Source organism: Dromaius novaehollandiae, chromosome 1 (genome assembly GCF_036370855.1).
Source record: "Dromaius novaehollandiae isolate bDroNov1 chromosome 1, bDroNov1.hap1, whole genome shotgun sequence".
Lineage (NCBI taxonomy): Eukaryota > Metazoa > Chordata > Aves > Casuariiformes > Dromaiidae > Dromaius > Dromaius novaehollandiae.
The window spans coordinates 106,265,482-106,285,431 of record NC_088098.1 but is presented as its reverse complement, the minus strand read 5'-3'; the positions used below and the strand labels follow the sequence as shown (position 1 = coordinate 106,285,431).

At 36.7% G+C, this 19,950-nt stretch overlaps 2 long non-coding RNA genes across 3 annotated transcripts in view; both read right to left on the bottom strand.

Moving 5' to 3' along the window:
• Nucleotides 1–1,768: 1,768 nt before the first annotated feature.
• Nucleotides 1,769–5,335, bottom strand: LOC112987908 (uncharacterized). The gene is made up of 3 exons (XR_003260414.2): nt 5,141–5,335; nt 3,484–3,541; nt 1,769–2,375 (listed from the first exon to the last, which is right to left on the bottom strand). It is a non-coding gene; the product is annotated as an uncharacterized LOC112987908 (long non-coding RNA).
• A 241-nt stretch (nt 5,336–5,576) lies between these two features.
• LOC112987907 (uncharacterized) overlaps nt 5,577–19,950 on the bottom strand; it is a 31,038-nt gene continuing 16,664 nt past the window's right edge. Inside the window, exons 4-5 of one of the 2 annotated variants that reach the window (XR_010392265.1) lie at nt 15,347–19,385; nt 5,577–6,083 (exon numbers count right to left, since the gene is read on the bottom strand). This is a non-coding gene — a long non-coding RNA (uncharacterized LOC112987907). Of the gene's footprint in view, nt 6,084–14,403; nt 19,386–19,950 lie in introns of those variants that run through there. The other variant, XR_010392264.1, reaches the window with a different exon arrangement.

Sequence of the window (19,950 nt, the reverse complement as noted above, 5' to 3'; positions counted from 1 at the left end):
ATAGGGCAGTGCAGTATGAGAAATGATGCCCTAAAACCAGAAGTCAGGGGATTATTTTGGCTACTATACATGAAAGTGTCCCTTCTGGTCTATCTCCATTTGTACGAGATGAGCCATTCCAATACCTGCTTAGGCCTTTCAGTCTGTAATCCTGCCTTTGCACCAATTTGAAATAGTATAATTTTGCAGGCCCTTTAAACTGAAATCCTAACTGGCAATACTTCACTATCAGTACTCCCTTCCACAGACAATTCCAAAGGAAACAGAAGAGAGGACTCTGATAGTGAAATAGAATTAGGGCTAAATCGTAGATACTCTGTGATATAAGTTACTGAAAAATGAGAACAATCTCACAAAATACCACACTGCACAGCAAATGAGGCATGAGACATTTGGTGGGAAGAATGAAAGGTAATACACCACTGTAATAACTTGAACAGCTTAAGGACAGCCTGTGAACTGAAAGTACGTAACAGTTCTAGTAAACACAAAGTTTGAATGTCAGGAAAGGTCTTACCTATAGTCCTTTAAAACGAAAGGCACACTTCATTTTTTAATGAGAGTCTGATCTCCAAAAACAGACTTCAACCTTCAATACAGGACTACCACTGATGCTGAAAATCAAAAAGCATGAATTATTTTGCATATACATTGGAGCAGAAAAACAGATTTTTCCCCTTTCATTCTTACTCAATTTCTTTGATTCAGAAAAAGGCATCTTCTTGATGCTTTTGATAAAAAGGCTCATTGTTGCTCAGTTGTCTTTACTTATTGCCTGTCACATATACACAATAATGGAACACCCAAAGGTCCACTTAAATAGAAAAACTAGCATGCCCCCCCCCCATGCTAATTTGCCAGTGTCTAAAAGAGTACTGTCACGTGTGACATCCTAAGGTCCCTACATTTTCCAAGCAAGATGTCCAGGGAAAAGACAGTTTTTTGTTTTTTGTTTTTTTTCCCCACAGGCCACATATGACTCTATCCTCCTACTTGCTATTTAACTCTTCCTTTTCTCTCCCACTAACCAGCAGAAGCCAGCCTGGCCAGATGCACTATTTTTGAACAAGTAGCGCTCAAGTCATAAGTAACCCATTCCCCCTATAAAAGAATAAACAGACTAAGAAAAGTTTAATAGAGTGGTGTTTTTGAAGATGAAAAATACCTCTCATGACCCATGGACTTTGCCTTCCACTGGCTGCTTTCCATGGAACCTGTTCAGGTGAGGAGAAAGGTGGGGAACGGTTCTGCCATTTGATCTCATGGTAATGGATCTTTCTCAGTGTAGTCCTTATTCATCAAACATGGTATGGTTTGGGCCAGCTGGTGCCTTGATATAACAGTCCCAGCAGAATGGCACTACCAGAGCCAGGCATGTGCTACCAGGTGACTGTTTATATGTCCCTCTTTGTTACTCCTGTTTATGTGTTCCTTAGGATACCCATCCTTGGAGACAAGTTTTGCTCATCTTTTGTGGATGTTCATCTGAAGACTCAGCTGCCTACTAGATATCCGATTTCAAAGTATTGCACAGACAGATCAGATGTTAGCAAGAATTATTCCATTCAATAATTTCTGGAAACCATGGGGGTACTGTTCTTTTGGATCTGGCCATAAGCACTTATTCTTTATCAGTGTGAATAAAAAAAGTCTTTTGTTCTATTTAGCAATATAGGTAGGTAGATGGATAGAGATAGAGATATACATATAGATATTTCCCCCCCTGTTTCTAAGGATAAAGCACACACCATACTGAAGCTCCATTGCTTCAGGGTAGTGCAGGAATCTGCTCTGGGGTTAGGAAACCATAGGATTACAGACATGCCACATGAGATACCAGAACTCTTTTCCTCTGGAGTTTTGGAAAGAAAGAAGGTCCTGCTTTATGCAGATGTTTTATGAATGAGCTTCCAGGTACAGGCTGAGACAGATCCTGGTGAACGCAATGTCAGCAACCAGGAGTTCCAGCTGTAGCTGTAAATTCAGGTTATAGCCCATCTGTACTTCCTCTTTTACTGCTCACTCAAGTTGGGTGGTGTCCCTGCATAGAGGTCATAGGCTTTAGAGTGCATGTATTGCACATATGTCAGATTTGGGTAATTGCTAGAAGGCCCTTGCAAACCATGGAGCGAGGTGTCTGGCTGGAGAGCAGCTCTTGCATGTGAGGCAGCATGCCTCTGTGCATGAATCCCTCAGAAGCCTGACACACAGGCACGGATGAACACTTTGTCAAGGGGTGGATACATGACAGCTGTCTTCAGGAGTGCTATAGCCAACAACGTTGGTGTGGTGCTGCGAGTTGAAATGGCAGGTCTTACCTTCAGATGAAGGGTCAAGGAGACAGCGTTGTCCCGAAGTGAAAATTTAAGAAGTCACTGAAATGATTCCAAATTTATTATAGAAGTAGAAAAGGATAGAGGAGGACTACATGCCATCTGAAGATAAGGACACACACTGCCAACATTACCCAATAAAATTTGCATTTAAAGAAATGCTTGCAAAGAAGTAACTACTTGTTACTTGTTGGACAGCAGGGTTATGTTCCCCGTCCACTCCCCCTACCCCAGACACTGAAAAAAAGCAAAATAAAACATTTCCTAGCATTCAGTTACAAATCAGGAGCTTTCAGATAGCTTAGAAGGACTTGTTTACCAGAACTCATCTCTTAGAAAAGGCTTGTTGCTGCTCTAGGAAGGAGTAAAATAGCTACCGATGACAGTCAAATCATGATCTACCTTCTCAGCCATTAATTTTAAATATGATTCATACTCCATTATGCTCTGGAAACCAAAGAAATTATCCTTTATTGTGCCTAGTCAATTTTCATCGCTATGTACTCACAATGACCAATTTTACTCTTCCCTTTTGAAATGTGCTTGAAAACCTGTAAAAGTTAACCCCAGTGTTTACATTTACCTTTAATTCAGCTTCATAGGATTTTCCAATGTAAATATATATGTACACAATATAACAGAATGATTAGCATCTAACATGTATAAAGAACATTAGTTTTTAAATGGCTTAAATATTAATGCATTTGTAAATTAGAAACAGCTCCAAGTCAAACTTCAAGGGGAAAAAAAACCAACTGGACTTTGTCCTACTTAAACACAAATACAAATATACATTTTAATGAATATCTAAGCCTGTCTTAGGACATTTTAATAAACACAGAAAATAAGTCCAAAAACGAATGTTTTTTTTTTACTATTCTTCCTCATTTACAATATCAGAATTTTTTTTAGTCAGAAAAAATAAAAGAAAGATCACAGAAAAATGTCCTAACTTGAGTTTTCAAAAATCCAGGTGTAATTCCTTGTTTCAGCTATGTGACTTTGTACAAGTCATTTAATTTCTCTGTGACTCAACATCCCACCTCTAAAATACTGATTTTCAATAGGTATTTCCATACATCACAGGTATGCTGTATAAAATAGAGACACTGCTTCCTTCACTTTTGAAAGACAGGATGTGTCCTCTTACCTTCAGAAACAGGTGCAGGCTCTGAATCCCAGATCAGGAGAAACACTTCGTTGAAAGCCTGCATAAGATACAAGATTACTCAGCTGTAATTCTCATTCAGTTTTATTCATAGTGTGCACAGCAGTTAAATACTATTAAAAAAATGGCAAGGTTCTGTCACCCTCCCTGCCCAGTCCTATACTCATTGGGGAACTACTGGGGTCTCCCAGCACACAGTTTATTTTTAATATATACTGGATGGATTAGGATAGAGGAGTAAATAAGCTAATACTAATTATTAGTAGCTACTCCTTAAATAGCTGAATTAAAGCAGTAAGCAGAAAATGACATACAGAATTCTCAAAGACAGGGCAGGACAAGACAGGACATTTCATTCTTGTTCTGTCCAGCATAAGAACTCATGGGTATCAGAGGATGAATATACTGTTCCAGTCAGAAAGAGATTATACAAACAAAGAAAAAAACAAACAATGAAAAACAAAACCAACCCCCCCCCCCCCCCCACCTTGAGACATTTAAAATGTACCAAGATGCAAGTGATGAGTGCTGGAAATAACAAGGCTTTTAAATGTTGTGGTTTTCTCAGAGTAAGGAGAATAAGAAGTTACCTCTACTAGTCAGAGCTAACAAAGGGTTAAATGGTACTCAGCCAACAGAACTTGTCACACATGAAACAACTTCCACTCCTCCCAAGAATATAAGCTTCAGAGAGCATATTTCCAGCTTAATTACCAAGACTTGATCTGAATTTAAGTTATTGATAAATTCCAGGTAAATATGAGATATAAAAGTGGGGAAGTTTGCTCTATTTTTATGAGCTAAAAAAATACTTCAAGAAAAAAGGGGAAAGTAGGTTTTATAATTGATCCTGGGTAAAGTCCTGGCAGATATACCTAAAGTCTTAGCATGAAGGAAGATGCACATAACATCTTTGTATGAAGAATACATGGGACCTGTTAATCCAAAGACAGATGTCTGTAGGATCAGGTAAGGGAGTTCATAGGGAAAGGCAAGAATTCTTATAAATATTATTGTAAAGGTAAATGCATTAGCCTTCTCTCTATTTAGATTTTTAAAATGTATTTCAAAAGATCTCTCTTTGGCAATTACTGATTCTAAGTTATGAACAAGATTGAAGTTTGGACACTGAAAGAAAGAGATAAAAGAGCAAGAGCAAATCTTCTCAGGATGCTCTTCTGAAAAGAGAAAGATATTGATGGAATTGTGGAAAAGACAAAAGTTCTGAGAACACAAAATTTGGAATAATTTTTGCATTGCAACTCAAAGTTTCAAAGCTGGTTAATAAAGAAAGCCATGTCATGATCCAGTTTAAAATCTGTCATTACTTCAAAATTGGTGGATTCTATCCTTCATTCTTTATACCATGTGTTATGGTATAAATTAAATGGAAAACAAACATCCAAAATAGTCATTTTGAAGCAAAACTACATTGCAATTTTGTTCCAAGAATGTTTCTATACAATTAGATTTTTATCCTTAGGTTTCCTTCCATGTTTGTATTTCTTCTATAACTCAGTCACGGATCTACGTAAATGCAGTGGTTGCACTATAATCTTTCATTCAAGCGTAGGGCAGGAAAAATGCAAATTCCCATTCATATATTCCTCTAACAATAACTACAAGAACAAAAAGCTACCATATGAGGCTGAAAGCTGGTTCGAAGCTTAGAGCAGTGGTCAAGGACTTCTTTCAGGATTGTCTGCAAGTGTAGAAGCCAAGATATTAACGGCGCCAGGTGTATTAGTAACTTTATGAGGCAACTAGAAATACAGGAGAAGGAAAGGAGAAAATGAGACAAGTATCTAGCATGACACCAGCAAACAAAAACAAGAAGGAAAAAAAAGAGATGCTTCTGGGACTGATGATTCAGTGCAAAGGCCTGAATTTTTTCCTGCTATGTTCAGCTTCCTCTGCATGTTTGTAAATGACACACAAATGTATCAGATGATAACTGAATCAAATTATACATTTGCAAAGGAAATAAGGCATGGCATACTGGCTAACTAATCAAGCAAAAGAAAGGTAAAAACATATAATTTTCTACAACTGTCATTCTTACAAGTAATAAATTTATGTGCTAGCCAGCCACACTAATGGGTTCCAATATCAAGTTTTCATTTTGACCTCTGGCTTGTCAGAGAATGACTAATAAGCAGACAAGCTATCTGTGCTGTCCAAATCATTTGTTGATATGTCCCCTGTCCATTGCTATCCTGCTATGAACATCTACCTTGCTTAAAGCCAAAAATCCTGATCCTCTGGAGATTTTGCGCATAAATACATTAAAATAGTAGAAGAACAGTAAATAATATCTTGCAGAAACCAGCAAAGACAATTTAATTGCTGAGAAGAATTTTTGAGCTGGAAAACAGTACAAAGATTTTATGTATGCATTCTCATAATTCTTTGAAGAGGTAGAGATAAATTGCAAAGCAAGCAACCGATATGCTATATAGTTGATTTCCACTCACTTTTTTTTAATCCTGTCTCAAATACATGATAAAATTAAAATGAAAGTTGAAGTAACACAGCATGAGCCAATCTATGAAATTTAATGTCCTAAAGCAGGTTCAGCATGCCTGAACAAGAACACAAAGAGGGAAAAAAAGTTAATCTAATTATAAAACTTATGACCATTAATTTATTTATGTTGCAGATATTCGCTGCAGTTCTTTGCAAAGCTTTAAATATGTAATCTAAGAAAATATTTTTTCCATTGAAAATGACTGAGAACTGGTGATAAGAAATTAAAATGAAATATATTGAAGCCAATGCATGGTAACATTAGATGCAATTCAGCCACTGAAATTGCCTTAGCATTGTAAACAGTTTAAAAAAACACTTTTCTCAAATGATCAACATCTATTTCCAGAACTGTATCTTTGGATAATATGCACAGTTAATAGTCATGGTGAAATTTCTTCCAAGAAGCGGCTCACAAAAAGATATTCAGATACTCATTTATTAAGTGTCAGCTATGATCCAGGCAGGTTAGAAGGCCACATGCTGCAAAAGTTATACTGTCTAGGAACTGACCTAAACAGGGCTCTGATTCTCAGGAAACGTAACTAGAAAAGCACATCCTGCACTAGTTTACATTTAGTAGTATTACACGGGTGAAAATTAGGAAGGAATATGTATACACAATGAAATATATATACCCTTTACTAGTTTCTTGTATTTCATTCTTCCCTTTTAGATGCTTCTTCAGTAATAACCACTCTTGAATCAGTATTTAATTCATGAAATACAGAACTCAACAAACACACTCCCACTGATTTCAGATAGTTTTGGCTCAAACTTGAGAGGCAACCCTATTTCAGGTTCCAACTGGCTCTGCTCCTGCTCATTGTATACTTCCTTGACTTAACCCTGTGCTCTTTATACTTGTCAAAGTTCATCCATGCTGGTGAGACAAAAGCAAAAGTCTGAAAACGGAGTCTTTGTTCTTTTGCTTTACATGTCTTACTACAAAAAAGGCTGTTAAATTCCTTGTAGCCATGCTATCTCTTTCGTTGCTACTGCCAGATGTTTGAAGATCAGTCCTGAAGTCCCACCGACCCACCTGAAGTCTTTTAAATTGCTTAGACATCCATCTTTCTATTTTTCAATGACAACCTGATATAAAATCTTGAATAAAATCATGAGTAGAATAGAAAAGTATGTTTTTCTTGAGAGAAAAAACATATTTGTCATCAATCTAATTTGTGATTTATTCTATCCCTCTAAAGAAAGGTCTTAAATTGACTTCAGAACATTTCTATATTCCACATGCACCGTGGTCACAGAGAGCCTTCCATAGTGCATATACCAGAACATTTAGTATCAGTTTTGATGTGTGTACTAGCCCTTAAGGTTCTCTCTAGCTTTGGAAAAGAAAATAATCATACCATAGCACAGTTTATCTAGTACTCCAATCTGCCCTAGGATGCCAAGGGGATGACAGAAGGAATCCCAGGCTAAAAAACCTGTAATTATGCACTTCACTGAGTGGGAAGCTTATTTCACAGAGAGTTTTTCTGATATTTTATCAAAAATAATTATTTTACTTTATTTTAGCAGCGAGGGCCATTGCTAAGGCTACCTCACTTTGCCATAGAACATAGAAGGGTCTTAACAATATGGGAGTCAAGTTACAGCCGTCCAATTCTAATAACTGTCCTACACACCAGGAAAGGATAGAGTCTCTCCCTATATATATTTGGTTTGCATACAGAGGTGTATTCTTACCGGACTTCTCAGCTGTAAAAGAAATGTCAGTTAAAGTTTTACCACCCTTAAATATATATTTTGACTCATACAAAGAGAACCATTAAAAGTTTTGCTACACAACAGCATCTGCAGAACTAAATCTTTGTCTGTTTTAGGTCTAAAAAGTTACCTCTATTATTGTAAGTATGGTGAATGCTCTATTTCCAAGAGTGCCCATTGCACCGTGTGGCTGGGACATTTGGCAAGCTCCATGTCACGGATTCTATGTATCAGCTATCAATCACATCTCTCACATTGGTCTGTTACTTTCTGCTAGAAATAATTGGCATATTCTCATCTTCTTAGGTTCTGATGTGCATAACTCCTACTTGTTTAATTTTTTTTTTACACATATAAACTGCTGTGCTTTAGAATGAGAACACAATACAGATACACATATACATGCATATTTTTTATATATACACACACAAGCACGTGCGCACACCTATAATCTCTATAAAAGCTGCATTGCAGATGCCTTTTATTCAGCTTTAAACAGAAATTCAGTAAGGGTAGATATACTGAATATTGCTCTTGGCAGTGCTAAAAGTAAGTCACTGGATTAAACACTTTTAAGTAGTACATTTTATAACTTAAATGTTATTATTATTATCCAAGATCCCTTTTAGTTTAATGCAATTTATCTGAGTGCATGCACTAATTTCTGCTCTCAGCATAGCCTTGGGAGGTTAAAAATGTTAAATATGATCCTTTACAAGTTTTAAGATATCTTTTTGCATTACTTACAGTAGATGATCACTACCCAATGACATGAACGTACTGACAGCATTCATGATTATATCTATCAGATCAAAAACTTAAAATATCGTGTAACAGATTTGACTGTTCTATATAGGTAGCTACTGAATTGTAGCCAGTATCATAAAATATTGGCAGGTTCTTATTTTTGTTACAGTTGGAGCCTTTTGGTCAGCAAGCTGCTTTCCTTACATCTGACAAAATTTAATGCAGTATAAGTTGTTAAAAACTGAAAATCTCTGCTAATTGGAAATGGAAAATATGGAGTAGTCTGAAGATACAAAGGAAGCGTAAATAACAGAGAAAAAGATTGACGAGAAAGGAACCTGTATGGACAGTTTGATGTTTATAAAATATAAGACAAAATATAAGACACAATTTTGTCTTAATTTGTCTTCATTTTGTTTTCATTTCATTCACGTGAAAGTAGTGACTAGATTCTCCCTGGTATAAATGAAAGCTGAGTATAGTCCACAGAAGTTATTTTGCTCAAATTTAAACAAAGTGTGTTGAAAAAGGTCACAAATTTTCACCTGAGAAAACCTTCCATTTAGCATTTACACTCTCTAGTGAAGTTTGACAACAGAAAGAGCAACCTCAAGGAACTAAATTTTTTTCTGCTAGTAATTCATTCCACCAGTCTTTCAATATCCTGGGCTTCCTCTATTGCATGGAAATACCTGCCTTTTTTCACATTTAAAAAATATATTAGGCGGACTCCACATCTTTTATGATTATGCTCCTCACTGGTGAAGAGCTAAAACAAACCGACTTTTAATTGTAGCCTTGAAACTCAGAAATGAAAAGTATAAAAATAGGTGAAACCAATCATTTATTGCAGAAAGCTGAGGGCAGTTCTAAAGTTCAAGAAGCTTTTCAAAAAGGTAAAATGAATGTAATCTTTATGAGAAATGTCAATTTTATTCTGGGCAACTGCAGTCAAAACACGGGGGTTTCAGCTGGAGCGGTTAAGAATCATACGCTCAGAAAACTAAAAGGAGGAAATAATAATATAGGAAAAAGGTTAACATCTTGACATTAAATTATGGGCTTTAATAAAAATTATGGTATGTTTTTATATAATCAGATATCACTGACTACTATAGCAGGCAATAAACCAAAAATGAAAAGAGTCGATTCATCTGTCAGTCTCCAGTTGTGGTAGAGTTCTGCAGGAAACCTAAATGTGGGGGTCTTTGAACTGAGCCAAATAGCTTTGTGAAATAAACCCTTTTTACTTTCAAGCCTCTGTGACAGAGATAAAAGTATCATGTTCAGACTGGCTTGTTTTCTTCAATAGTGTGAAAACCTTAGCTGAAGTTTCAGAGACTGGCCTCCACCTTTTATGACCTCTTCTGCAGGTTTTTTAATTGCATATTTTTTAATAATTAAATTAATTAAATGCATGTTTAATTGCATAAATGCAATATGATCCTTAAACCATATTCATCAATCTTTATGGGGTGCAGCTTTTACAGCATTACAACTACTTTATTTTGAAAATTATTTTTTTTAAATGCCACATTAGTACAATAATTATCAGTAATTGTATAGATTTAAGTTTTTAAAACAATTAACAATCACTAGCTGTTAATAAAGCAACATTTTCAATAAGCAGTTCAGCAGCTAACACTGCTCGGAACAGTCTAGTAGTTTTTGTGGTTTTTTTAAGTGGCTAAACAAATAAAGTCAATGGGAGGTAAGTACCCAACCTATTAAAGAGCTTTGAAAATCTCAGACGGTATTTATGAGTGTCATTAGATGCTTAAATTCCTTAGGCAATCTGGATTGAATTCCTTCTGTGGCCATTTGCACATAGCTGATTTGCTATACTAATATCTCAGTTGAGTTTCCGTATAAAGTTGTTCTGTGCATAAGCATACTCGGCCTAAGTTACACCATTCAGATCTCCTGTACATTAAAATGGTTCCTCATCTGTTTGGCTGCTGTGAAATTGCTACAAGAGGTGCTTATACTAGTAAAAGTTATTTCTGCTCTGGCAGTGTAATAACTATGCAGGTATTAGGCTTATTCATAGTGATATAATTTTATCCACAAATGGTATTGGCCCTTAACTCCATAATTTAAACAACACACAACAGTCATATGTACAGAACCTATCAGTCTTTATATTTTAGAATTGTTCATATCTTAGCATTAAGCAGCCTTAATTACAACTGTGAATAACTGAGTATAATTTGAGGTTCACAAAATTTCAGGTACAAAAAACAGAACTTCAGCTGAGAAAAGCCTGAAAACTTGTCTTAAACTGATATGTCTCATATTTTAGAAAATGAGAATGCAAAGATATTCTGTGTATAATATATAAAAATACATTTCTCTATATTATACATAGGTTTTTTTATATCTTTTTCCTTTTCATTCAAAAGAACAGTGAATCAAATTTTGTTTTGTTGTTTCGTTACATCTTGAAGATTTACTGACAAAGAGAATAAAATTTTGAGCCATATAACTTTATACATACATTGGTGGCTTGTTGAACCATGTTTGCCAATCTATTTCCAATTGCCTAATATAACCTTATCAAATACAGTCAGTGTATTTTAAGCATTTGTACTGCTGCTACTACAATATCAGCTAGGCATCAGGCAGAAATATTGTATGGGGCCATATCACATCTACAGTAGGAATTAATTCTGAAATTGAAAAATAGCTTCTTAAAGGACTGGTATCCATAAGCTTTCAATGTTATGCTCAAATGATGTTAGCATTGACTTCTACTGAAAACTGCTAGTAAATTCAGTTCTTCGTAGCATTGCACTGCATTTTACATTTGAGCTTGACTTGTTAAAGGTTTGGAAGCATTATCTTCTTTTTTGGCTACCAAAATTAATACCAACTTTTAAAAGACAAAACAGCAGGGGGGGGATGGAGACAGAAGTGAAGACAGGCTAAGAGTCAGTTTCACCTTTCTTCCAGGTACACCCAGCTATAGAAGGAGCTGCGCGAAACACGTGCAGAAGAAATATACCTTAACGTCTGTTCCAAAATATCAAATACTGCCTTTCAGTCACGATGCTCTAAAAATACAATGAATTAAGCATTCGCAATAATGACAAGTAACCCCTGTGAATAAGTTACTCTGACAGTATTCTGCCAACATCCAAAAATGTCCAGATTGTGAAAGCTGCAGGCTGTCTGCTTTGTAGATGACAATTATCTTAAGCAGAACAAAGTCAAATGCTGCAGCACACATAAGGCAGAAGTATGACATTGCTGAAGATATTGTATGCATTTTGTGACTATGAAAGTCACAGCAAACTGGAGGACGGACATTACAGATAACTACATATAGATGTCTTGGGGGAAAACACCTTAGTATTTCAAGCAATATTTACTTTTACTTAACAAATTGATAATTCAACTTACTATGCAGATCTATTTTCTCCATTATACCAACATCTACTGATTATCTGTTTACATGCTTTTTTTCTCCCAAATACATGACACACAACTGTGAATTATTAATTTGTACATTTTTAGTCAGTAAAACAAAAATGGTTTAAGTTTCACAGCCTGGAAAAATAACACCCCAAAAATATATTTTACATCTCTTTATAAACTGTAGGATGATGAATAATTTTTATGGCAGAAAGTACTGCCATCCAAAAGGCCTTTTAGAGCCTCTGAAAAACAGTTTTCTTGAAAAAATAAAATTAGAAAGTCCTAGCAAAAAGTAATCAGAATGCTCCAAGTCCTTTATGGTCATCCTGACTGTACACAGGTGATGATCAACATCCGTGGACTGGGAGAGGAAGCTAAGGAGTAAAGCAAGAGTAGGTAATGCCCTACCACTGTCTGCATTATTTATTGTCTGAATCAAGAGGAAGATAATCACAAGCTAGACCAGTCACTGCCAAAACCCGTATGAATGACCTTCATTTTGCTCATTATATAGTTACGTTAAAAAGGGGAAGACAATATAGTGACAATATTCCAGAAATAGCCATCAAAGACAGCTGAAATATCATTAGAAATATCAAGTCTTTTCTAGAGAACAGTATGCATGGTAAAGGCAACTTCAGGCACATGAAGTCTATTAATGACAAACATCCTTCATAAACTTGAAATATTTTGGCCACAGAAGTATGACCAGCACTGCCACAAAAATAAGAATTTCCAAAATCTCCTCTCCTTCATTATGGATATTTCTGGAACACCACAACAATGAGAAACTTCTCTAGATTTAATTGATCTTATTGGGAAGGACCTGAAAATAAATTGGAAATAATTTATTGTATTGTATATTTTGGCAGCCTAAGGAGTGCAGAAAAACTAAACACACCAAACGTGAAATGTGAGCACATTTAGACTGCAACTTCCATAACAGTTTCAGAAATTAAGTGGGTGGCTCACAGAAATCACAATTAGAATAGTAAAGAAAAAAAGCCTTGATCTTCATCGTGAGGCTTAAAAGTCTAAGTAAATTAATTCAAGACCAGAATATCCAGTGGCACGTGGTGGAGAATCTTGAGGGAGCAGAAAGGACAGACAGACATTTTAAAAGCACTGAATGCATTTTTGTTTTCAGAAGGGATTAGTCCAAAGTGGATGATGTTTTTACTTCTGAACATTGATCTCCCTTCACATTATAAGCAAGAACAGAAATTAAAAAATAACTGCACCCCTCATATCACAAATAAAGTGTGACTGTTTGTTTATTATTGAAAAATCTAAGTAAATGCATACAATAAGAACTGCAGACTAGAAATGCTTTCTTTAGCAGCCTGGAATTGTCAACAGGATTTTGGAGACTATTTACTTAAGTAATCAATAACAAACCAAATGTTGCCATGACAACTGTCATATTACAGATGCAGTACTTTGTATAACCTTTGGATTAAATGAACTTTTATAAAACTCACTTGGTTTAAAATTCCCTTCACTACAATATCCTCACTTCTTGTTTTAAATTTTAAGAGAAAATGTGAATTCTATTACTTTTTTCTACAGGTAAGGCAGCCAGCTTACTAAACTGTATGCCTGCAAAGCCAAATTCACAATGAAGGTAGTTGTGACACAAACCCATTCCAATGGCTAACTGATTATATGTGCTGAAGAGTCAGAATACAGCTGGACATGGTACTAGTGCTGTGGCATGTTTTTTAAGGTCACTGGCTATAAAAAGGCAGTGCTCAAAAACTAGTGGAGCTTAGACACTCTAACCTGCTAAGAAACTGCGACTCAGGACCTTTGGTACCTTCTAATCTTGTAAGAGATTTTGAAAGCACAGCTGCTGCTACTCTCATGGCATCAGTAAGACTGAAGGTCATTCTGGCCCTTTTGAAGGTGGACCTATCATCTTTTATATGAATGCTCCCTTCTCAGTGACCATGCACATGAAGACCACTATCCTCATCACTTAGAGTTACAGCCAGGACACCATCGTTGACCGGGTCTTCTCAGTGTATAAATCTCTCTGACAGTAATTTTCCTGGATCACATTTTCAGTTGCTTTGCATGAAGGAGAACTTGTAGAGAGCTGAAGCAAAGTATTAGTCAAAACTACTGGAGTCAAATTTTGTGGAGTTTTCTGTGCAGCTTTCTGCTGTTGCTTACGTCTCACATAGGCTACTGTTACCTCAGCCTCACAGTCCTCTGCTGACGATATGAGCTTTCACCTTCTGTCTGAAGATTTGACAAAGTATATATACAATTACATATGCAGCATATATATAATGCATTACATATGAAGCATAAGAGGAACGCATAACTTGAAAAGTTAGTAGAATGGATAATATGCAGTTAAAAACCATTCATAAAGAATCAAATTGACACGGGTTATAGCTGAACCCTGTCTAAATTAGCATCTAGACAAAAGGGAAACAGCTCTGAAGGATGAAAAATGAAAGAAAGAAGAAGAGAAAATTCAGTGGTAAAAAACAGTTTTAATAATTATGTGCACAGTTCTGGAAACAGAATTGGACTTTTGGCAGTGGAGTCAGCTGGCTGAATTTGAATGTTATTTTTGATCCATAGTGCAGAATGTGTTTGGTGATGAAGGTTAGATATGACTTTTTACAGTAAGTATCCTGTCACATGGTGAAATTTATATCCTAATTAGTTTACAAGCCTGTAGTCAGTGCATCTACAAACAATTAGTTAAGAGATTTTCTTAGCCTAGCATTTGAAATGAGTGCAATAGTTTCTAGCCTTTCTTCTTCCTGTCCTCTTCATTTCTTCCACTGCCCGTTATCTGCCTAAGAATAAAACCTAAAGGGCAAAAACATCCTTAGTTCTAAAATGACAATAAGGAACCCAGCTTGCCAAACAGTAGCCTTATTCTCCAAAACAAGTTATCACTGTTGTTTCTCAGACCACAGCAACCAGTTGATGCATACTGTGTATGCACATTTTGTGCAGATATCGGTGTAAAATTTACACTGCTAATAATGGAAAAATCTGATTCAATACTTTGTGCAAGTCTGAGAGACATGAAGAAGAGCACTGTATTCTTTGAGTGCTGTTCTTTGAGCTAAATTAATAACCTCCATTGTTTTATCATCAATTGTTCATTCATATTTCAAAATCACAAGCCTTCATTTTAAAGGTATTGTACAGTATGTTCTGTACAACAGCTGTTGGCATTATTGGAAGAGGAAAACATTTCTGAAAACACATATAAGACATCAGGAAATAAACTCTCAGAAGCAATTGCTTCAGGCTGAAACCTGACACAAGGAAACAAGCTCATCCACAGTAAAACAAATTTAATAGGCATTTCATTCAGGGCAAATCTGGCCCTGTGTCTTAATATGAGAACAAGAATTACTTAACTGAAAAATTAAATACAGACCCTGACAGAACATACCAAGTGAGCACATACGTGCCTTGTGACGACCTCTTTTGCCAAGGCAGGTTCGAGAGACGATAGGAACTGCCAGTGGTGTGCCAGTTGTTGATGCTGTGAACAAAAACTAAGCACAAAGCATTGCTAACCCTCCATAGTCAAGGCTGCAATTCAGTTGTGTTCAGGACTGACTTTGGCATCATCAGAAGCACATACTCACAGACCAAATGCTTTAAAAATAGATTGTTCTAGTCAAGAGAAAAAAAATCAGTTGGTACAAGAGAATTAAAAATTGTAAAATGAGAACATGTTTTAAAGCTATTGATAATTGTTCAAATACATTTTGGAGGAAAGACAAAAACAAAACCTGGTCATGTTTGCTGGTGCAAGGAATGAAATGAAGAGCCTTTCTGCAATTACACAATTAATTTCTTCATCTATACTAGAAAGCTTTTCCTGACACAATCTCAGGTCTTGTTTATGGGTTATAATTTCATAATATCCCATTAGCAGCACACAGTGAACATGTGATCAATGCAAGTTCTTACAGGGTGAAACCATGTTTTGTGAGTCAGGTTGGCTACAAAACAGAAATTCCAGGTTTAAACCAGTCCTTCTACACATAAAGTATTGCCAATAATTACACCAAAACATTTTGGACTATAACTGATTTTGAAATAAAGACCAAACAGCATGCAGGTTCTGTAATTAACTAACCGATTCTGTGCTGGGTTACTAATATTTACAATGCAACTCACTGTTTAAGTTCCAGAAAGTACTTGAGAAAATAATGCACACATTTTTAGTCATGTATAGCAGAGTGTATGGATTTTGTTTGTGTGTGTATTTATACAGGCACACACACTTTATACTGTAATGGCTAAACATTTTATAACAAAAGTATAAGAAAATACTTTCTTTCAATGCCTTTTCCCTTCACAAGGTTAGGGAGCCAAAACCACTAATACCTTGACAAACAGGTTATTTTCACCTCTCCTTTTGCTAAAGCAAGCTTTTGGCTTCCTTCATCCCACAAGCATGCTTTCCACTCTTCACAAAATGTTTAAAGTTAAAAATGGCACCTAAAATCACAATAACCCTTATGACACGATAGACTTTAACAGCTCCCTGGGAGTGCTGCAATCTGCAACATCAACAGCTTCTAAATTAAGTGGTTTAATCTGGTTAGAAACAGATTAAGAAAGTACTGATATAACAGAATTAATCTAGCCTCTTAATTAGGCATGGATTATGATTTTTTTTCCCTCCAAATAGTATTAGAAGTAAACATGAATATATTAAAGAAACAGCCAGGTACTACACAAAACTTTGCATTGCACAGTATTATCACCTCTCAGCAAAGCCTTCTACCACAATAAAGTAATACTACTTGCACAATCAGGTCACTGTGTCAGCCAAAAAGAGAGGCACACACAGTTAAACTAGGACTTTAAGCACAGCCCAGAGGAAGGAGCGGTACCTAAACCTTATCAGTTTAAGAGTAACTCTAAGAGGCAGCATGACAAAAACCATGTGACCCCTTATCACAGGTCTTCCTCTCTTTATCTCTGCTTCTGGCAGTAATTTACTACCTGCCTGTGCAAAGCCCTGTGCATTGCCTCACCTGTATTATCAAACAAAGAGCTTGAGCCAAGGTGTATCCAAGAACCTCTCCCACATATCTTATGTGGAAAAGGAGCAAATAAGCACGCAACTCTGAATAATCAGTTCAGAAGTATGGGGACACCATCCCCCATTGCACTTCATGGCACTCCTGTGAGAGATTCCCATTGCACGCCAACAGAAAAGCTGGGAGACACAGGTGGGACCAGTCTGAGAGCAGCTGGGAGTAATAGGTGGCCTCCTTGAGTTGTGGTGCTTAGAATATCTATGTTGGTGTGAAAACTGCAGGTAGCAAACAGTTCTGACAGTGCAGATACAGGTACATCCGGTGGCAGTTACGTTGCAGCCTCTGATGGAGCCAACTAAACACACAGAGAATCGTCCAACTTGTTGATGGATCAAACGTGATCCTGTTTAGCTGTATCCTGTTAGGATTAAACAATTCAAGCAGTAGAAGAGGGAAATAGTTACTAACAACTCTTCTCACATGGGTCAGACATAATTTGCCTAATGACATGAATAAAAGTACATGTCTGTGCAACTATGATTTTTAGTCACGTGATTAAATAGAAGACAAATCTTCAAGTGCTTTTTATACCTCCTCCTACCCTCCCTCCCCAGGAGGGATGTAAGCAACATGAAAGGGTTCAGAGCTTACTATTTTCTTATTTTTTACCATTCTTCATATGTAGCATTGTTTATTATGCACCTCCTTTTTCCGTCTTTCAGGAGAAACTGTACAAACACAATGAGGGCATGCTTTATTTTAAGCAGAAGGTAAACCTGGAAAACTGAAAATCTAAAGCAAAACAATCCCATGCTACAAATGAGGCTTGTCAGGCCAGAGCTTGAATGATATCACAACTGGCAAGACAGTCTTATTAAGATAGTTCACAGCATATAATTGTGTGGAACCCTGAGGAGGCTTCCATGTAGAAGAGGCTATTCATATATAGGTGGAGAACTGTTATTCCCTTGCTTCTCATCTGACAATGGCTTCCAGCAGTATGACCTCTCCTTACTTCAAGTAGTGCAAAAATACAAAGTTATTCCATTTAACACAATGAGTGTATCAATATAAATCACGTTGCAGAGAAAAATTAGGGCCTGTAACTTTAGTTCTGCTCCTTTTTAGCCCACGTATGCTCTCCTTTTTTGGCTTTGTGAAATGTGCACTGGCAAGTGCTCATCTATTACATACTAAAACTCAAAAAAGACTATTTCCACCCTGAAATAAAAATAAATCATATATTCTATTCCAGATTTGACAGGCTTGTCTATAAAGAGACATTGAAAATTGGGACTTGTTTAAGCCACATCCCACGAATCATCTTGCATGCTCAAATGTCAAGCTGTATTCTAAGTGTGAGTCACTGACTTTCTGTACTTCTTCAGGGGTATTTTTTTCCAGTTGGATTTGTATCCAAACTCCATGCGCTTTTTCTTTTACTACATGGAAAACCTTGGTCGTTTCACAGGCAACTATATGGGAAAAACTAGTTAAAAATAAAAAAAAGAGCAACCCCCCCGCCAAGCATGTGAAATAGCAAAGTTGAGAAAAAGTTAAGTTGTTTTTAATGACCCTCGCAAAGCAGCTGCGTAGAACCTTAGTCATACACCAAACACCCCAGTGACACTACTCATACACAAAGCTGAAAGACTTCCATTTCCCATAAATACACGGTGGGAAATACGCAGTCCAGACGTACATCATTTTTAGCTTTTCCTCTTTCCCAAGTCTCTTGGCTCCTCTGATCCCTCCTGCCACCTTGATATCGGCAAGAAGACAGGTGTACTCTGTGCATTTACTACAGATATCGAACAGCAGGAGCTAATGTGAAGCCAGTCTTCCCACTTCTTGACCTTGTTATGCAGTGCTAGAGGAGTGGGAAGGCTTAGCCCAGCCTGTCCCCTTTTGAGACCTTATCAACTAGTGCAGACCTGAAGCTACTCTCGGCTATGACTAGGCCAAAGCTGGTGTGTAGTCAGCCAGATAATTAAGCAGCTCCCTGGGAAGGCCACACTCCCTTCTTTTGCTGTTTCTGGAGGAACATGGGTGTAGCAGAAAACGTAGGCTCATGCTTTCCATGCTTTTTGAATACAATCATTGCCAACACTTAAAATCTGTGACTATTCTAGCTCGTCAAGAAAACTTAAAAAAATGATATAGCCACCTCGAGAATACTTTTATTACTCTACCTCCTGAACCAAGTAGTTTCAACTCATTGGTATTCAAGTAATTAAATGCTTGAGCAACTCCTGCAACCCTAGAAGAGAACTGTGGACTCACAGTCAAGTACAAAGTGAGCAAGGCAAATATCGTTCCAACTTCTGCTCTTTCCCATCTGATAGTCAGTTTGGTCATTCTTTACTGCCCACTTGAGATAGTGGCTATTAGAAAGGGAACGCTGATGAATCATCTTTACTTCTGATGACACTGTTGAAAAATATCAGACAGATCAGCACTTTTTTGCTTCAGCAAACTTTAGTCTGAGTCCAGGAACATACTGCTAAAGTTACAGTGGCATAAGACAAAGCTTTTAGCTTCTCTGATGTGTTGGAATCTGCAAATTACTTACCATGGAAGGGTATATGTTGGCAGCATCACTTGATCTTCATTTTAAAAAGCAACCTTGAAAGTATGCTTTCACAAAGTAAAGACATTTGTCCTTTAAAGGCTGATATGCATTCTTAAGAAAGAAAGAAACAAACAAACAAGAAGAAAGAAAAGAAGAGAGAAGGGAAGAGGACATGACCATTCTTCAACTGAGGTTTGTCAGAAAAACAAACCATTTTAATTTTCTGCAGCTTCAAAATATAGCTTTTTTGAGCCAAAATCGTTAGACACACCACTGGAATTTTGGTATATACCCCACAATCTGTATCTCCCTCACAGAACCGGTTCTACATCAGCAGTAATACTGAATATTCAGAGAAGACTCATATGTGAGCAACAAATAAAGAAGGCTAAATGACATCTGATCAGTGAAAAAAACTGAAAT